Below are 20,701 nucleotides of genomic sequence, written 5' to 3' on the forward strand. Positions count from 1 at the left end.
GAGGTCTCTCTGGGGACCCCCCTGTACTAGTCATTCCTAAACTGAGCCAGGACTGGGGAGAAGGCAGAAGCTATCTTCGGAGCTGCAAGCATAGCTCATTGGCAGAGTGCTTGCCCAACACGCATAAGGCCCTGGGGTTTGCTCCCCAGCACTGCAAGAAATAACTTACCTCATGGGAACGCATCAAGTCCACTAAGAGGCATAATCCCACTTCTCAAAATTCAGAGGGAGGGCGTGAACTTGCCTAAGAAGGCAGACTCACCAGTTAGGACTCTGGTCCTAACACTCTTACAACCGAGTCTCTAGGAAACAGCTACTGCAGCCTAAGAGAAAGACCATTTCTCCCAAGACTGACTGGGCCCCCTTCGACTCAGAAAGAGTCTATAAGGAGAATTCTCTCGTCCTTCCTGCCCACTACCTTGCCAGACACACCCACTCCGCCCCAGAGCAGCTTGTGTAGAGCACTGAGAAGAGATGGAAAAAGGAAACGCAGTCCTGCCAAGTGCCTGCCTGGACCAAGACAAGCTGCCCCTGTGTCTTCGAAAGGGCCGGAATGGAAGCTGTTGCATTTGCTCAAGAGAAAAAAGTCAAGTCCGTGTAAGGAGGGGAAGTTAGGGGCTGACACGCCCAGGAAGGTTAGTATTCTCTCCTAGCCCAGGGAAGGCAAGAGTCACAGGGTCACACTCAACTCCTCTGCCAATCGGCCACGCTGGAGAGACTTCAGATGCTAGCCCTGGCTGGGCTGCCTCCCCTATCTCTAAGGCACCACAATGGGCATACTCAGCTTGGGGCCGGGTTCAAAGTAGGTAGCTGGAAAGGGGCTTCTCCTGGGATGGCTTGGAACTCCTTAATTTGTTTCTGAAGGAGACGCCCCAACCAGCCCCACTGCCCCAGAGTCCTCCACCCCCACCCACTCCAGTTCCATTTCCCAACCTTCTTGACTCAGACCAGAAAAACTGGTCCTGAAATCGAATGGGCACACCCACCCCTACCCACCTCCCAAACAGAATGCAGCCCAGGGCACCTTAATCAGAAAGAGGAGGGGGCGGCACTGACCACTTCCAGCCACTCATACACCTTCAAAAACAAAATCACACACTTCAGAAGAAAGGAAGCCCCTGGGCCAAGCCTATGCCTACGCATAAACCAGTTGACAGAAGACTGACCACAGTCCCCAGAATTTAGTACCTCCCAAAACAGACCCAAGACCCAGCTAAGGGAAGGATGAAGGAGACAACACAACCTTAGGCAACTGAAGGAAATCACAATTTTCTTAAGTCTCAGATCACCATGAGGTGGGTGAAGGGGTGTCTCTGGTCAGGAGGAAAAAAAAAAAAATAGGGAGATGATACAGGAACGGTTTGCCAGTTTACCAAAACAAGATGTGCCACCAGAGCACTGCGGCTTGGCTGGAAAGGCTGAGACAAAGGACTCTTAGACTAACTGGTGGAAGGGCCTGGTCTCTCAGCAGGGCAGCTCATACATCCTGGGAGGCCCCAGGAGAGATCAATCAAAACTTCACTCATCAATTCCCTGCTCTCAACAGCAATGGATCGGTGAGGTTCTTTCAGAATCTAAAAAGCCTGAAAACCGTGAGGGAAGTAAGTATGCGCTTACTCAAACATGTGAAAACTTCCGTTATTAGGAACAATGTGACAAAAGTACATCAGAATCTGGGATTGGAGGACACCCCCCTCCCACACACACACACCCCAAAGCCTTTCTCAGCGGCTGATCACGCTGTCAAATTCGTGATGGATGGTTTCACAGCAGAGCTGAGCGCCCACTCCCCCAACAAACTGTTACCTGTTAACAATAACCTGCAAACTCTTAGTGGGAACCATGCCCAAGGTTCCAACACGCACACGCACCTATACACTTAGATATATGGACACACACACTCACATTCTCTCTGTCTTTGTCTGTCTCTATCTCTCTCCAAGAAAGGGATCTTTTGAATTGAATGGGCTATTTTCTACAGTGACTGCCTGAGGACTGAATTCACTCACTGAGGCCCCAGGAGCAGCCCAGAGGGAAGGGTGAATGAATGAAGCCTGCTTTTAAAGAAGACTCCTCTGGGACCCACTGAGGAGGGTCGACAAAACACTCTCACTTTAAGGGCTGGGGAGGGGGAGGGGATGACAAGCAAGCAATCCCCTATAGCAAAGGAACGGACAGAACTCTTCCGAGTATTCCCTGCTACAGCAGACAGTGTCTAAATAGAGATTAAAAACAGCAGCTACTCTGTCTTCAAGGCCTCCTTTTACTGCCCCCCCCCCCCGCAGAGGGGAGCGTTTAAGCAGCTTTCTAAGAGGTGGAAATGATCTTTCCAGGACAGTTATCTCTCGATAGTAAAGAAACCCGACATGCTGAGCAAAGTTAAAGCGGGGACAGACAGGGTTGGCTGGCAGACTAAAGTGCCTTATGCTGTCCTTTCCAAAATTATGTCAGGAGGGATCCCTCATAGCAGAATTTCAAGACTGAAGAAAGCAGCAAGCTTTGGGGACCAGACCTCTGCCAGGCCTGACAGGAGGTAGAGGTAGGTAGCATCCTTTGCACACACGCGCGCCCGCGCACATACACACACCCTAGGTGCTTGTCTCATCCAGACTCCTGAGCACTCCGACCATCTGTTGTTTGGGGGCTACACCAGTAGGGAGCTCCTTAGCAGGGAGAGCCCATCCAGCGCCGTCGCTCCGGAGCCAAGTCCTCGCAGCAAGGCCTCAGGCACTCTGAAGCAGCACGACCCCGCGTGGCCAGGGCCCGCTCCCTACACTTCGACATAGAGCTTAAGGGATTCACCACAGAACTAACAGGACAGGCCTGCTTGAGTCCGGCTTGCGAGCGGCCGGCGTGGAGAGAGTAGCCACCGCCATCTCTACTACCCGCCCCGGCATCCGGTGGGGAACCCGAATGGGGCCCAAAAAAGTGTCCCAAAAAAAGCCCGACTAGACTCGAGAGCTGGCCCTGGGTGGAGCTGAGAAGAAGCAGGACGCGCAAAGGCAATCCGGAGGAGGGAGAAGTAAGGTCGGTGGCAAGCAATGTGCAAACTCCCAGGAACTAGAATAGGATTGGGAGGGTGTAGACATGCGGCCCGCGGCTGGGGAGAAGACTACTATAAAGCTTAGACCCGCACAAAACTTCCGAGCAGGTGCAGGGAGCGCGCGGGAGCGCCCAGCCAGGGAGCCCGGAGGTGGTTCCGGGTTGGGGGAGGGAAGCAGGAAGCTTAGTGGGTACTGGGGGGTCGCACCCGCGCCTACGACTGCCGTACTCACCTCTTCGAGAAAGCCTGAGTGTGGCTCTCTGTCCGTAAGCACCAGCTCACCCCAACTCTTCGGATCGCTCCAGCCGCCTGCAGCAGCCGGGGATCCGGCTTTTGTTCCGGCCCAAGTGGGCTCCTCCCCGCCCCCCATCAGCTCACAGGCTAAGCAGCCCGGCGATTGGGCACACGCGTTCCCTAGCCTGAGCTCTAGGCTCCTCCCCATTCGCTGCTGTGGTGGCCCCGCCCTCAGGCCTGACCTGGGGCTGATGGGACTTGTAGTCCCGGACGTGGGCGGGGCCGTGGGCGGGGCCTAGGATGGGGAGATGGGCCGGGCGGCTCTAGGAGGAGAACCTACGAGGCTGGGGGCTGTGGCCTGATCGTTTCAGGGGCTGGGCCGGCCAGCCGCCGGGTTGGGTAGCTGAGGGAGGGGGTTGTTGGCCCAAAAGGCTATAGCACTTCTCCCTGGACCTGGCGTCCTCTTCCTCCCTCCCAGGAGAGCAACTGACGTTCTTATCCCAGGCTCTTGTAAGCCGCCACACCAAACCCAGTGCGTTAGACCTGCTTTTGAAAAGCTACGTCTGCTTTCCTTTCACACGTGTCGCCTCTCCGCTCCTGGAACCCTCCCCAGGGAATTTACCAGAGCCAGTCTACACGACCACGCTACACAATCAGACTGTCCGACCTAGGACATAGATTGGAGGAAGGGGTAAACTAGTGAGGCCAGAAGGACGCCAGTCCCAACGCGAGTCCTCTTACAGGCTCACCTGAGCGCGGATCTGGGCGGAGCTGATCATTTATCTGAGATTAAAACTTAGGACTGGGGCCATCCCTGCCCAACCTCTTGCTCCCTCCCCCAACCTCAAACTAAGACACCGAAAGCAATGAACAACCTCCTCTTTTCTGTTACTTGCGAAAGATAGAACATATTTTCCAAACCCAAAACTGGAGCGCCCAGTCTAACAGGTACCCGAGAACTTCTGGGGCAGAATAGATAAATCATAAGGTCCTGGAAATCAGGAATTCACTGCTTCCCTGGAGTGGAAGCCTCTCTTGCTTGTCCCCTAGTCCCAGTATGTCTTCCCAGATGGACCCAGAAACTAACAATTTTCCAGCTCTAGGAAGGAGGCCAGAATCATCCTTTAATCAGCTCAGGTGATGCGTCAGCCCAGGGTGCAGAGAATCTGCATGGCTGTGCCCCTGGCAAAAAACCCTGGGTCAAAAGCTCCCTGCAACAATGTTGCAACACTCTCCTGGGCAAACACTTTCCCAAGGCCCCCCACTCCCAGGCCCTTTTCGGCCAGTCTTTGGATGGCTGAACTTGTAACACCCATTCTTGACCAGCGTGTGCTCCTTTTTTTGTTTGTTTGGGTTTTTTTTTTGTTGTTGTTGTTTTGTTTTTTACGAGACAGGGTTTCTCTGTGTAGCCCTGGCTGTCCTGGAACTCATTTTGTAGACCAGGCTGGCCTCGAACTCAGAAATCCGCCTGCCTCTGCCTCCTGATTAAAGGCGTGCCACCACTCCTGGCTAGCGTGTGCTCCTTGATGACGTCTTTTTTTTTTTTTTTTCTTGGTCCCTTCCCTAATACTCATTCTTTAGAAATAACAGTTTAGAGTGCCCCTTGCTCCTGCAGTTGAGGGAGAGGCCTAGAACCTACCCAAATCTCTGTGAGTGATCACTTCTCCCCAAGTAAATAAATATCGTCTCTGAAGTTGCTCAAATTCAGGCCCTGGAGGACAGCAATTCAGAGTTTTTATTAAAGTCTGTTTGTTTTCTGTTTGAGACAGAGTAACATGTAGCCCAGGTTGTTCTTAAACTTGTTGTTTAAATAGAGAACAACCTTGAATGTCTATCCTCCTCCTGTCTCAGCTTCCCAAACGCTGGAATAAGTCGTGGACCCTTGGGACTAGCTAGTCTTCACCAGCTAACCAAAAGACTGTAGTTAATGTGAATTACCTGTGGGGTGTCCTAGAAAAATGACTAAGCAGGTAAATGACTTGCTATGAAAAGATGATGCGAGTTCCATTGCCAAAACCACATAACGGCAATTAAAGAAAAATGGCTCCACAAAATTGCCCTCTGAACTCCACACACATAAACTGTAGTACCTGTGTCCCCCTACATATACACAATAATAGCTTTTTTTTTTTTTTAATAGGCGGGTAGATCTCTATGAGTTTCACACAGCCTGGTCTACAACACAACTATTCCTTTGTTTAGAAAGAATAACCTTTAGTCCAGCATGGTGGCACACACCTTTAGTCCCACCACTTGGGAGGCAGGTGTATCTCTGTGTGTTCGAGGCCAGCCTGGTCTACAAAACAGGTGCCAAGATAGCCTGGGCTATACACAGGAAAAAAAAAAAAAAAAGAAGAAGAAGAAAGGAAGAAAAAAAAAAAGGGAATTTCCAGCAGAATGTGGTAAGGCAGTGTTCTCAACCTTCCTAACACTCGACCCTTTAATACAGTTCTTCATGTTGTACTGACCCCAACCATAAATTATTTTGTTGCTACTTCATAGCTGTAATTTTGCTACTGTTATGAATCATAATTTAAATACCTTATGTGCAAGATATCTGATATGCAACTCCTGTGAAAGAGTCATTCAAAGCCCCCCTAAAGGGTCCCCACTCACAGAGGGAGAACGGCTATGGGAAGGGAACCCAATACTCTCAGCATTCAGGAGCCTCAGGAAGGATGATCAGGAGTTTGAGGGAAGCCTTAGCTATACAGTAAGATTTTCTCCAAGCAAAACAAAACATTGGAGTTAGAGAGATGGCGCAGCAGTTAAGAGCTCTTGATGCTGCTCTTCCAGGACTGAGGTTCAAGTCCCACCACCCCACATGGCAGCTCAAACCTTCCATAACTCTAATTCTAGGAGATATGATGCTCTCTTCTGGCCTCTGCAAGCACCAGGCACACACATGGCACAGATGAACATGCAGGCAAAACACTAATAAACATAATTTTAAAAAAAGAAAAAAGAAAAAAGGACACTCAGCCTGTGTGGTGGTGGAGTATGCCTTTAATTCCAGCACTTGGAAGGCAAAGGCAGCAAGATCTCTAAGTTCAAGGCCAGTTTGGTCTACAGAGTGAGTTCCAGGACAGCAAAGGCTACACAAAGAAATCCTATCTTGAAAAACAAACAAACAAACAAATAAACAAAAAAGAAAAAAAGAAGAAAATCAAATAAATAAATAAATAAGAACACGCCTAAACAAGTATCCAGGTAAGAAACAACTATAAACTTTTTTTTAATGTCAATTTGGCAAAATCAATAAAAATTGGAAATTGCCTGAAGCTCGCCCTGGTGGTGTGGTGCAGGAGGGCTGGTGAGCTGACCAACTCAGCTACCACCCAGGTCCACATCCAGGGCTTTGATTTGGCACACCCCCAAAGCTACAGTATCTCTATAGGTCAACAACAGGATCTCTAAAAGGACTTTCCAATGAAACTCCAGTATTGATCGTGTAGAAGAAGCCAAAGGCCTCAAACCAGATCAATGACTCATTGCAATGAACATGTTCAGGTAAAGAAGTATGGGTGAAAGGGACTATGTGACACACTGTGACACACTACAGCTTCCATGATGGGCAGACTATGTGACACACTGTGACACACTACAGTTTCCATGATGGGCAGACTATGTGACACACTACAGTTTCCACGATGGTTAGACTATGTGACACACTGTGACACACTACAGCTTCCACAATGGGTAGACTATGTGACACACTACAGCTTCCACGATGGGTAGACTATGTGACACACTGTGACACACTACAGCTTCCACGATGAGATGCTTTGTTTTGTTTTAATTTTCTTTTTGGCAGAGCATTCCAATGGTTGATACTAAGGGGGACAGGAAGAAGGAGTTGGGGTGCAGGATATGAAATTTACAAAGAATCAACACAAAGTTTTAAAAGATTGCACATTGCACTTGCCCTTGGCTCCTTCAATTCCACTTTTATTAAGTTATTCGTTAGGGCTATATTTTGTACCTGATGATGGAATCCTGATGTTTCCTTCTTTGCTGACCTGAGAGCACTTTGAATAAGGCCTTGGCACTTAGGAAGTACTCAACAAATATTTGCTGAAGGATAGAGCACCCCTACCCACCCACCTCATCAAAGCGCTGTTAGACATGGGTTGGGCTGGTTTTAGAAAAGAAAAAGGAAAGTAAGTGTCTTAGTTAGGGTTTTACTGCTGTGAACCATGACCAAAGCAACTCTTACAAGGACAACATTTAATTGGGGCTGGTTTACAGGTTCAGAGGTTCAGCCCGTTATCGTCAAGGCAGGAACATGGCAGCATCCAGGCAAGTATGGTGCAAGAGGAGCTGGGAGTTCTACATCTTCATCTGAAGGTTGCAAGTGGAAGACTAACTTCCAGACAGCTAAGATGAGTGTCTTAAAGCCCACACCTACAGTGCCATGCCTATTCCAAAAAGGCCACACCTACTTGAACAGGGCCATACCTTCTAATAGTGTCACTCCCTGGGCTGAGCATATACAAACCATCACAGTAAGTAAAGAGAAAGAAGAAAGTATCTGTTGGAAGCTGGGCATGGTGGCACAAGCCTATATTTAATTCTAGCACTTGGGAAACAGAGGCAAAGATCTATCCTTGGATATGTGGTCAGTTTGAGGCTCTGTCTCCAAAAAAAGAAAGGGAGATAGAAAGAGAAGAAGGAAAAGGAGGGAGAAAAAATAGCTATGTGAGAGGCCAGAGAGGTTCCTTCGATCTGTGCCAATCAAGCTGGGCCCCATCTTCTCACTGTTCTGGTATCTTATTCAAAAGCTCCAAATCTTTTGCTTTTCCCAGTTATAATCACCCCTAGCCTCTTCTGGACAGGTCTATGCTGCGGCATTATAGAGGGTTATAAGCACTATCCCCGGGGTCAGGCTTGGGTCACTCTCCAACTCTGAAGATTCTAGACTTGCTAATGGCTCCCTCCTAGATTTTAAGCCACTTCAGCTAGTTATTTTTAGGTTTTGTTTGTTTGGAAACAGGTTTTCACTGTGCAGCCCTGGCTGGCCTGGGCTCCCCATGTAGAACAGGATGGGCTATAAGTCACAGAGACCTGCCTGTCTGCCTTCTGAGTACTGTGGTTAAAGGTATGCCCTGGCTCACTTCGACTCATGTATTGAGTACCAGCTCTACCGAAGACAAGGGTTCTAGCAGATGTTTCTCATCGCCACAGCTTGAGCTGAGCATTAAAGTCAGTTTGCAGATAAGCAACCTGCCTGTCTGAGTGTACTATTGCTGTGAAGAGACACCAGACCAACACTTAGAAAAGAAAGCATTTGATTAAGGCTTGCTTGCAGTTTTAGAGGTTTAGTCCATTATTGTCATGGTAGGAAGCATGGCAGCATGCAGGCAGACATGGTGCTGGAGCAGTAGCTGAGAGTTCTACCTCTGGATCCATGGGCAGGTCAGCATGAAGAGAGAGCCGCTGGGTCTGGCTTGGGTTTTTGAAACCTCAAAGCCCACCCCTAGTGACACACTTCCTCCAACAAGGCCACACCCATTCCAACAAGGCCTCAACTCATATCCTTCTCAAGTAGTGCCATTCCCTGATGATTAAGAATTCAAATATATGAGCCAATGGAGGCCAATCTTATTAAACCATCAAAAGCCACTCTATGGCCTCCATTAGATTATAACCATATCATAATGCAAAAATGCATTCAACCTAACTTCAAAAGTCCCCATAGTCTATCAGAGTCTCAACAATATTTAGAAGTCCAAAGTTCAAAGTCTCTTCTGAGACCCAAGGCAACCTTAACTGTAACCCCTGTAAAATTAAAAAGCAAATCTCATATTTCCAACATACATTGGCCCAGAACATACATTACAATTCCAAAAGGGAAGAAAAGGAGTCCAGTGAGGAAATACTGGACCAAAGCGAGACTCCAAATTCTGCATCTCTGTGTCACATGTCAAAGTGCTCTTTAGATCTCCAACTCCTTTCAGCTTTGTTCACCACAACACACTTTTCTCTTAGGCTGGATCCACTCCCTGTTAGCAGTTCTCCTTGGCAGGTTATCTCACGGCTCTGGCATCGCCCACCACCTTAGGGTTTTTAAAGCAATGGAAGCTTTCACTTCACAGCTTCACACAATGGCCTGACTGAGCCTCTATGCAGGGACACTCCTGGCATGTGCCTAACCTCAGCAGCTTTCCTTAGTGGCACAGGGAGGTTCTACAAGGCCTTTCTTGTATCTCTGACTCTAAATCCAGAATCGTGTGGCCAAAGCTGCCAAGTTCTGCTGCTTGTTGCGGCTGGAACGTGTCCCCATTGTTCAATTGCATCTGCACTGGCTTTCCGCAATTAATGAGTTCCTTCACTTAAGCTTTTCTTTAGATCCTTTTCACAGGTTGGAAGCTTAGCTGGGTGAGGTCCTGCCCCGAGGTCACTGCTCCCTTTATTCCAGTTAGCCTGAGACTTCTCTTTAAACTCTGCATCTCCTTAAACGCTGGACTTAGCTCCATTTACATTTCCCCATGCTTCTTTTCTCATCAAACCACATTTTGTAATTTTCCTTGCTCAGCCTGCTCCTTTTCATTATAGATCTGTGCCTTAGTTAGGGTTTTACTGCTGTGAACAGACACCATGACCAAGGCATCTCTTATAAAGGACAACATTTAATTGGAGCTGGCTTACAGGTTCAGAGGTTCAGTCCATTATCATCAAGGTAGGAGCATGGCAGCATCCAGGCAGGCATGATGCAGGAAGAGCTGAGAGTTCTACGTCTACATCTGAAGGCTGCTAGCAGACTACTGGCTTCCAGGCAGCTAGGATGAGGGTCTTAAAGCCCACACCCACAGTGGCACACCTACTCCAACAGGGCCACACATTCTAATAGTGCCGCTCCCTGGGTCAAACATATGCAAACCATCCCAATCTACATAAGAGTGACCACTAATAACCACAAGAGAGAGCCAGCACTAAACTGTCTTTTTTATATTATTATTATTATTATTATTATTATTATATGTAAGTACACTGTAGCTGTCTTCAGACACTCCAGAAGATAGCATCAGATTTCATTATGAATGGCTGTGAGCCACCATGTGGTTGCTGGGATTTGATCTCAGGACCTTTGGAAGAGCAGTCGGCGCTCTTAACCTCTGAGCCGTCTCACCAGCCCCCTAAACTGTCTTGATCCCTTCTCTGCAACACCATTAATCCAAAACTCTTCAATTCGGCCTCAGGCAGATTTTTTTGAACAAGGGCAGAAAGCAGCTACATTCTTCACCAAAACATTGCAAGAACAGTCTCTGGGCCACTTACTAACATTCTTCTCTGAAACCATTTCTCTCTGCACCATTGTTTTTCCTCCTAGGATGGCCCATTGAGCCCTGCTTAAAGCCAGGCAGTGGTGGCGCACGCATTTAATCCCAGCACTTGGGAGGCAGAGGCAGGTGGATTTCTGAGTTCAAGGCCAACCTGGTCTACAGAGTGAGTTCCAGGACAGCCAGAGCTATACAGAAAAGCCCTGTTTCAACACCACCACCACCACCAAAAACCCTTCTTAAAGTATTCAACTGCTTTCCTAACCCAAAGTCTACATTCTGCCAACAAGCAGAATGCTCAGGCCTGTCATAGCAATACCCCGCTCCTCAGTACTAACTTCTTTTTTTTTTTTTTCCAAGACAGGGTTTCTCTGTATAGCCCTGGCTGTCCTGGCACTACCTTCTGACTGAGTGTTCTATTGCTGCGAAGAGACACCATGACCAAGTCTTAGAAAAGAAAGCATTTGATTGGGGCTTGCTTGCAGTTTTAGAGGTTTAGTCCATTATTGTCATGATAGGGAGCCTGATGGAGTGCAGGCAGACATGGTGCTGAAGAAGTAGCTGAGAGTTCTACATCTGGATCTACAAACAGCAAGAAGAAAGAGTCACTCACTGGGCCTGGCTTGAGCTTCTGAAACCTCAAAGCCCACCTCCAGTGACACACTTCTTCCAAAGACCACACCCTCCAACAAGGCCACACCTTCTATCCTTCTCAAGGAGTGTCACTCCTTACCGACTGAAGTGGAAACTTCCAGGTTCTTTGGAAAGTCAGTTATGCCATCATAGGCTGTTGTGCTGGGGCGCAGAGGTAAAAGAATGTGCTGAAGCAGATGTGGGTAAAAGGATGTTTTGCTATAACAGACATGTGAAATGACTAGTGATGTTTAGAAATAATATTAATATGACCCCCACGTCAGTGGGAGCTTTAGCATTGGTTTGCCTTGCTCCTCCTCTTGAGTCTTCACTGATAACACCAATGTATTGGTTTGTCTTACATAGCATTGCTGAGCTTGTGGTGACTGTGTTCATAGAGAGAAACTTGCCAAAGAACTTCTCATGAGGTTCCTGTGGCTTCTTTCCACTTCCTCAGACTCAAACCAGTTGGCAAGGCTCTCGGTTTCTTCTGGATTGAACTGCCCTTGCTGATTCATGTGTGCTGTCTGCTGAGTGGATTGGACTACAGCTGCTGATTCATGTTTGGTGTTTGCTTGTGGACTGAACTGAGAACAACAAAGATTAGAAATATCCCAAAGAACTATTTCTAAACAGGTCCACTTCCCCCATATCCTAATAACCTTTCTTTTTCACTACTTCTGGTGGGTGGTGGGCTAGAGGGGAGGTTGAGCCCTTATTAAAGTAGCTTGAAAAAAAAATGCATGCCTGCAGATGACTAACAATTAAAATAAATGAGCCAATAGGGTCCATTTTTTATCCAAACCACCACATTGCCCTTGTCATGATCTCATCACTAAGTTCCTATCCTTGGCCCTACAACCTGCTGTAGCTGGAGGGAGAGATTCTGTTGGGTGGGGCTTCCTCATTTCTCTGTTTTTCCCCCAGTGCCTAGGCACAGGTTAGTCACTCACTGCCAGAATCACTGGATAAACACTGGAATGGGTGTGTCAATAAAGTGATTAGGACATAAGGACCATGTGGGCCCTTGGTGCTCCTATATTCAGGAGTCAGAGGCAGAAGCATCTCAAACTTAAGGCCAGCCCAGTCTACATAGAGAGTTCCAGTTCAGCCTGGACTATATACTATTTCAAGGAAGGAAGAAAGGTGCATTTGCAGAGTTGGGTCAGTTCCAGGGAGTCCAACACACCTGGCCTCCTTGAACACCTGCACAAAGGTGATACACATAAACCCATGAGCACATATACATATATAAAAACTATTTCTTATAAAGCAAGAAGAGCTAGACATGGTAGCACACACTTTTAATTCCAGAATTTGGGAGGTAGAAACATGAAGATCAGTTCAAGGCTAATATATTTAAAAACAAAAGGTGCTTGCCTGTCATGAACAGAGTTTTGGGGTTGATCCCTAGCACCAACTAAACCATCAGGTATGGTAAAGAATGGCTGTGGGCTGGAGAGATGGCTCAGCTGTTAAGAGCACTGACTGCTCTTCTGAAGGTCCTGAGTTCAAATCCCAGCAACCACATGGTGGGTCACAACCATCTGTAATGAGATTTGATGCCCTCTTCTGGTGCATCTGAAGACAGCTACAGTGTACTTAGGCATAATAATAAATAAATCTTAAAAAAAAAAAAAAAGAATGGCTGTAATCCCGGGTACAGGCAAGAGATCAGGATTTTAAAGTCACCCTTGGCAAGAAATTGGGGATGGGAACACAGAAATTAAAGAGAAAAGGTAAGAAAAGAAAAGGTGAAAACAGGAGGGAGGAGATGCAGCCGGGAGGGTCTTCCTGGAGTGCATCTGGGTCTAAGCCATCTCTTGGAAGAGCTGGAGACAGGGTTTCCGCAGATATATTGAGCTCCACCCTGTGCAGAGCCAGGATAATTGTCACTTCTGCACTGCTCATCCTGCCCCCCAGGACTGATCAGATTCTCATTGTAGCCAGGGGTGTGTCCTGGAGATGCTCCTACCCCCACCCCCAACCCCCATCCCTGGGAGTATAGCCAGAGTCTCTCCTCCTTATCCACTCTAGGGAGCTAAAGAGAAGATCTTCCTGTTCACGGAGCAGCAGCTATCCCTCCAGGACGCCACATCAATCAGTGCTCAGGGAACAGTGCTCCTTTCCAGAGTCATCCCATGTCTGTCCCACACCTCCCCATCTGCCCGCCTGCCAATACCTTCTCCTCACCCAGATCTGTCCCTGTGAAGCTATCTTCTCTTTCAGAAGAGCCTGCCTAGCCATGCCCATTCACATGGATAACTTACTCTTGACTTAAACATGACACACTAAACCTTATCTCAGAAAAACATTATCAGTTTTGCTTTTTGCATCTTTTCCCCATGCTCCCTGTTTAGAAAGTCTCTCAAGGGTAGGCAGAAGCCATGTGTCCAGGCCCATGTTGCTACTCAGCACCTACTCTTAGAAGTTTCGGAGCCAAGCACAGCTGAAATAGCTCAGTTGGGAGAGCATTAGACTGGAGATCTAAAGGTCCCTGGTTTGATCCCGGGTTTCGGCAGTGATTTTATATGGCAACACAACCACAACCACAACCATGTGTATCTAATTGAATTCCCTATGTTAACTCCACTTGTCCTGTAACTTACACTTAGAAACTTACTCCCTTCTGTAGACATCTGTGTCCTTTATCTTTAAAAAAAAGAAGGGGAAGAAGGGGAAAAAGGAGAAGAAGGGGAAGAAGAAGGGGAAGAAGAAGAAAGAGAAGAAGAAGGAGAAGGAGAAGGCGGAGAAGAAGGAGAAGGAGAAGAAGGGGAAGAAGAAGGGGAAGGAGAAGAAGAAGGAGAAGAAGAAGGAAGGAGAAGAAGAAGGAGAAGAAGAAGGAAGGAGAAGAAGGAGAAGAAGTAGTTTAGGGCCCACTGAGTAAAAGCACTTGCCTGGAATGACTGACCAAGGGCGTTCGATCCCCCAGAATCCATGTGGACAGAGAAAACCTGTTCCAGCAGGGCACAACCCCATCACTCCTGCATACTATAATAGTAAACAAAATGTCTATATGTTTTAACTTAAAAAATAGTGTAGCACACTGGGCCGTTGAGACCGCTCAGCATGTAAAGCTGCTTATTACCATAGTTTGAATTTGAACACTGGACCCTCAGGAGGACAGAGAGAACTGACTCCCATCAATTGTACTCTGACCTTGATATACAAGTGTCGAGCATCAACACACACATGCATGTGCTCCAATGAATGAATGAATGAATAGATGGATGAAAAAAGAAGAGTTTAAAGACAATGAGTCCCCCAAGAATGTTTAGCAGCTACATTCTAGATGTTTCTCCTCTCTTTGTTCCTGGGACAAATATCTAAAGCAGCTAAAAGAAAGAAAGGTTTATTTTGGTTCATAGTTTCCAAGGTTTCCATCCAAGGCCAGCTGTATCCATTGCTTTGGGCCTGGGGTGAGGCAGGATATCGTGGTAGCAGAAAACACAAGGTGGAAGCTATTCACCTCAAGACAGCCAAGGAGAGACCAAGGTGAAACCAAGGCTAAGGGAGGAGGAGCAGGTGAAGAGAGGTGTGTAATATAACCTATAGCTCACCACCACAGATCTGCCTCCTCCAGCTAGACCCCAACTTCTCACAAAAGATCACCACCAGCTGGGTACCATGCCTCCAACCTACAAACCTGTGTGTTATGCTCCATATCCACACACTTCATATCCTTCCTCAAGGATGCTCACACACATATGCTACCTCTTCTTTAGAGCTCCTTGACCCATGGATTCCAAGAATATCAGAACCAAAAAGAGACAGAAATCCAACCACTGATGGATGAGGAGATGGCTCATTGGGAAATGACTCAACAGATAAGAACATTTGAGGTGCTATCTTGAGAGAAGGGTTGGAATCCCCAGCAGCCATTTAAAAGTCAGTTGCAGCCAAGTGTAACCCTAGCATGATCAGAGGACAGAGACAAGATCACTGGGGCTTGTTGACAGCCAGCCCGACTCCAGGTCCAATGAGAGACCCTTGTCCCAAGGGACTAAAGTGACAGAGCAAAAGAGTCAACATATTGCTCTAGCCTGGGCATACTTACACATGCATATAAACTAACATGCATATACATGCAAGAAAGAAAAGGGAAGGAGGGAAAGATAAAAATGAAAAAGAAATCCAACTGTCTAAACTCTTATTTTCCAAAGAATACACTGGAAAAACTGAGGCCTAAGGAAGGGACTTGACTGCAGATGGAGGGTGAGTAGTTTGTGCAACTCTTTTGGAAACTGTCATTACCTGGTAAAAAAATCACAACCCCTGAGACCCCCCAGGTCCACTCCTAGGTATACATTCCTGAGAATCTCACACCCCCATGTACCAGGAAACACTTGTGAAGTTGTCCCTACAGCACAATTTGATGTGACTCCAACCTAGAGCCCAGCTCTTTTCAGCAAGGGTTGGATGCATGGGTTATAGCAAGCAAAGTAACTGACCTGCAGCTTGTGTGCACTGACATGGCTGACTCTCGAAAGCCGAATGGAGAGCAGAGGACAGTAGAAAACAAGGTCCTGTTCCATCCCTGTAATCCCAGCACTCATGAGACAGAGGCAGAAGGATTGTCTTAAGATCCAGGCTGGTCTAGACTATAGTGTAAGATCCTGTCTCAATGCACCAGGCTCCATCACAAAAAGAGACACATTTATTAAGTAGTATCAATGTGCAGACAATTAATCCACAATACATAACGTGACAGCCCAAATTAGAAATGGCTGAAAGATGAGAATGTTTACTTGCGCAAGGAAGGTATACAGAGGATGCTAATTAGCCCATGAGAAGATACTCAACATCTCTACTCATTAGGAGAAACAAATTAAGAACCAGCAACAGTGGAGCTAGGCATGATGGCACCTGTCTGCGATCCCAGTATTCAGAAAACTGAGGCAGAAAGATTGTGAATTCTAAGATAGCTTGTGCTCTCTAGACAAGTCCTATTCCAAAAGCCAAATAAATGGCAGTCCTGGAGCCACCATAAGGCTGTGCAGGGTCTGCCCTGACCTAGACTTTCTGAGTCAGAAAGATAAGACTTTTCTTTCTTCTTCTCCTCTGCTACTCTCTCTCTCTCTCTCTCTCTCTCTCTCTCTCTCTCTCTCTCTCTCTCTCTCTCTCTCTCTCTCTCTCTCTCTCTGTTGTTGTTTGAGACAGGATTTATCTATGTATTCCTGGATGTCCTGGAGTTTGCTACGTAGATCAAGCCGGCCTCAAACTCACAGAGCTCCTCCTGCCTCTGCCTCCCTAGTGCTTGAATTAAAAGCACGCACTCCACCCCCCTTCCAACCCCCCTACAGCTTTTACCTTTTCCTTTTAGTTTCTAGCTAGAGCCCACGTATGCCTCCTCCCGTGCTTTATGCCTTGTTATTCTTTCTCCAGAGCTCCCATCTCTGACATGCAGCCGTTTGTCCACTGCGTGGCTGACTTCCATGCTGGCTGAACTCAAAGGCCGTGACCTTTTCTTTTTCTTATCTGTCTCCCTCTTCCTGGCAGCTGCTCACATGTACAGTTGTCTGCCCTGGGATTTTTCTTTGAAACTGTAATAAAACTGTTCTCAATGTTAGAAAGAAAGAGAAAGAAAGAAAGAAAGAAAGAAAGAAAGAAAGAAAGAAAGAAAGAAAGAAAGAAAGATCTCCACAACAGTGAGTGTAACAGGTAAAATTGCTAACTCCAGGTTGGAGAAATGGCTCAGAGGTTTTAACCTGCTGAAGCACCAGATGCTCTTCTAGAGGACATGAATTCAATTCCTAGCACCCACATGGCAGCTACAACTATCTTTAACTAACTTTATGGTACCAGGGCTTCTGGTGGCCTTTTCTGGTCCCAGTATCTGGGCAAATGGTGCACAGATACACATGCAAGCAAGAAAAACTCCTATTCACATACAATAAAATAGCTTCATTGAAATGTAATTAATGTATGGTAAACTGCACTTGGGAGCTGGGCCTGGAGAGATGGTAATCCCAGCTACTCTGGAGACAGAGGCAGTGGATTTGCCAGCTCAAAGCTTATCTGGGGCAGAGGGGGGAGAGAGAGAGAGAGAGAGAGAGAGAGAGAGAGAGAGAGAAGAATTACAAGGCCAGCCTAGGGAAATTTAGCACCCTGTTCTAAAAATACAAAGAAAAAGGCTATCCACGTAGCCCAGTTGATAGGCGGCTTGCCTAGCATGCCCCAAATCCTGGGTTTGCTCTCTGACAACACATGAACCTGGTGTGGCAGTACATACCTGCAATCCCAGCATTCCAAAGCTGGGAACCAGGACGGCAAGTGCAAGGTCATCCTCAGCTCCTCAAGGACCTCAAGAGCAGATGGGTACATGTAACACTGTCGTCCAGTCCAACATCAATCAGCCAATGGTACATGTGACACTGTCTGTCGTCCAGTCCATCATCAATCAGCCAATGGCACATGTGACACTGTTGTCCAGTCCATCATCAATCAGCCAATGGCACATGTGACACTGTCGTCCAGTCTATCATCAATCAGCCAATGGCACATGTGACACTGTCGTCCAGTCCATCATCAATCAGCCAATGGTACATGTGACACTGTCTGTCGTCCAGTCCATCATCAATCAGCCAATGACACAAAATAAAAAGGGGAAATAGAGCTAGGGACAGAGAGATGATGGTAGACTGCTTGGTAGCATGGGCTCGGTCCTAGGTTTGATCTCTAGCACTGAATGAAAAGGGGCAGGGCTAACAAGAGACCTGCACAGAAGTCATTTGAGTAAGTCTGTGAGTTCTACCACATGTGGCCATCCAAGAACCCATTAGCACCACCGGGCTACACACATCATTTTCATCTCCAAACATTCCCTAATGACTTCTCTGTAGCCTACCCCTCCCAAACCTGTCACCCCCAGGTGACTTCCTAGGCAACCACTATTTGTATTCGGGAAAGTATCGATTGATTTACATTTCCTAGAATTTTATATCTAATTTTACTATCATTGTGATATTTTATGTCAAGGGATCAGGAGAGCTCTCCATATAGCCCGGGCTAGATTCAGTCTACCAGTTCTTCTTCCTCGGTCTTCCAACGGCTGGCTTTACAGTAGAGTGCTACAATACACAGCTCGTGGAATCTTTTTTTTCTTTTTTTGAAGAGTCACCTATATTAAACACATGTCAGAGCATTTTTTTTCCTTCTGAGTAGTAACTCATTATATGACAAACTTTTCACATAGCATAGGAATATTTCTAGTTTGTGCCTACTACAAATAAAACTTCTATGTATGCATGTTTCTCTCTCTCTCTCTCTCTCTCTCTCTCTCTCTCTCTCTCTCTCTCTCTCAGCTGGAGGGATAGCTCAGCAGTTAAGAACAATGACTACTCTTCCACAGGACCCAGGTTCAAGTTCCAGCATGAACATGGTAGTGTATACACACACACACACACACACACACACACACACACACACCTCTCACTCTTGAGTAACAAATATCTTCAGAAAAGGGCAGCTTTACCTTCTCTGGACTCTTGAGGAATCAAATGCAGCCGTGCTAGGAGGCCAGCGGCAGCAGATCTCACGAGGACTGGAGCTGCAGGGGACTGTGAACCACCAGACATGGACGCTGGGAATGAAACACTGATCCAGTACATGATGAGCACACACTTTTAATCACTGAGCCATCTCCCCAGCCCGCCAAAAGACAGTCATCTTCTAAATCAAACTGCAGATCAATGTGCAGTTATAAAGGAACCTTATGTATTCTTTTTTTTTTTTTTTTTTTTTTTTTTTTTTGGTTTTTCGAGACAGGGTTTCTCTGTGTAGCCCTGGCTGTCCTGGAACTCACTTTGTAGACCAGGCTGGCCTCAAACTCAGAAATCTGCCTGCCTCTGCCTCCCAAGTGCTGGGATTAAAGGCGTGCACCACCACGCCCGGCTAACCTTGTGTATTCTTGTTTGCTTGGTTTGTTTTCCTTTTGATATAAAGCCTTGCTAAGTGGTCCTGGCTATCCTTGAGCTCCAGGCTACCCTCTTTCTCTGTCCTGGGACTGTCTGTGTACACCACCATAACCATACCTGGCTTAGGTATTCCTTTGTCATTTCCCCCAATGGTAATCTTGAAAAACTTTTAAAAACTACAACAGGGCTGGAGAGATGGCTCAGCAGATAAGAGCACTGACTGCTCTTCCGAAGGTCCTGAGTTCAAATCCCAGCAACCACATGGTGGCTCACAACCATCTGTAATGAGATCTGATGCCCTCTTCTGGTGTGTCTGAAGACAGCTATAGTGTACTTAAAATACATAAAATAAATAAATCTTAAAAAATAACTACAATAGTCGGGCATTGGTGGCATTTGTCTTTAATCCCAGCACTTGGGAGACAGAGGCAGGCAGATTTCTGAGTTGGAGATCAGCCTGGTCTACAGAGTGAGTTCCAGGACAGCCAGGGCTACACAGAGAAACCCTGTCTCGAAAAACAAAACAAAACAAAACAAAAGAACAACAACATCAACAACCAACAAGGGTATTGGCACTAATGAAAGTCTCTGACTTTACCACATTTTCCCAAGTAATCAGTTATGGTGGCTTGAGACAGAGACTCCCCTGTTACTTGGGCTGGCCTTCACCTCACTATGTAACTGAGGCTGCCTTGAACTTGTGGCAATCCTGCTTCAGTCTCTCAAGTGCTAGAATTACAGATGTTGTGCTCATTTGTGTTTATACATTTGCCAGTAAGGACATCTTTTTTAGAGACTGAAAACGGTTTGCTTTGCTCCTACTGTGTGCTGGATTCTGTTCCTAATACATGCCCATTAAGCTGGATCCTGTTTCTGTTTTTGTGTTTGAAACTCGCTGTGTAGCCAGGGCTGGCCTGGAACTTGTTATGGAGACCAGAAAGCCTGTATCTCACAACCAACCTCCTACCTCTGTCTCTGGAGTAAGAAAATTAAAGACCCAGGCCACCAAGCCTGGCTCAGCTGAATTCTGGAAAGACAGTTTAAGACAAGATTCTGGGCTGGAGAGATGGCTCAGGGATTAAGAGCACTGGTGCTCTTGCAGAAGACCCAGGTTTAACTCCTAGCACCCAAGTGGTGGCTCAAAATCATGTATAACTCCAAGACTGTTTTAAAAAACCAATATAGTTGAGGCAGTTAACTGAGCTAGCTATCTAAGATATTATGGGTACTTAGAGGTACTGCTGTGTCTGTGTGGTGTGTGTGTGTGTGTGTGTGTGTGTGAACATGTGTGTGCTTGTGCACATGTGAATGTAGATGCCAGGGGACACTTCAGGAATGCATGTCTTTCTGTCTCTCCAGGGCTGGCTAATACAAGATGGTGCCATCACACTGGGCTGTACCAGGGTTGGGGGAACTGAAACAGAGAGCTGCATGCTTAGCATGCGCTTTACCAACTGAGTTATCCCCACAGCCATTACTCCTGAATGGCTGCAGAATTATGTCAGGCTAGACCTTAGTTTAGACTTGCTATTAGCAAGTGTTCCATAACTATGTGACATTGAAAGCTAAACCCATCACACTTTCCATTGCATTCT

At 46.8% G+C, this 20,701-nt stretch overlaps 1 protein-coding gene and 1 non-coding gene across 3 annotated transcripts in view; one reads left to right on the forward strand and one right to left on the reverse strand.

Moving 5' to 3' along the window:
- The window catches only part of Acly (ATP citrate lyase), a 51,649-nt gene extending 48,168 nt beyond the window's left edge, over positions 1 to 3,481 (reverse strand). For both annotated transcript variants that reach the window (NM_134037.3, NM_001199296.1), the window contains exon 1: positions 3,276 to 3,481. The gene's annotated coding sequence lies outside the window, so the exon portion shown is untranslated. The remainder of the gene's footprint in view (positions 1 to 3,275) is intronic.
- Positions 3,482 to 13,638: 10,157 nt separating this feature from the next.
- Positions 13,639 to 13,711, forward strand: n-TSgga1. Its single transcript has one exon. It is a non-coding gene; the product is annotated as a tRNA-Ser (tRNA).
- The last annotated feature ends 6,990 nt before the right edge of the window (positions 13,712 to 20,701 follow it).

The sequence above is a fragment of the Mus musculus genome, chromosome 11 (genome assembly GCF_000001635.26).
Source record: "Mus musculus strain C57BL/6J chromosome 11, GRCm38.p6 C57BL/6J".
Taxonomy (NCBI): domain Eukaryota; kingdom Metazoa; phylum Chordata; class Mammalia; order Rodentia; family Muridae; genus Mus; species Mus musculus.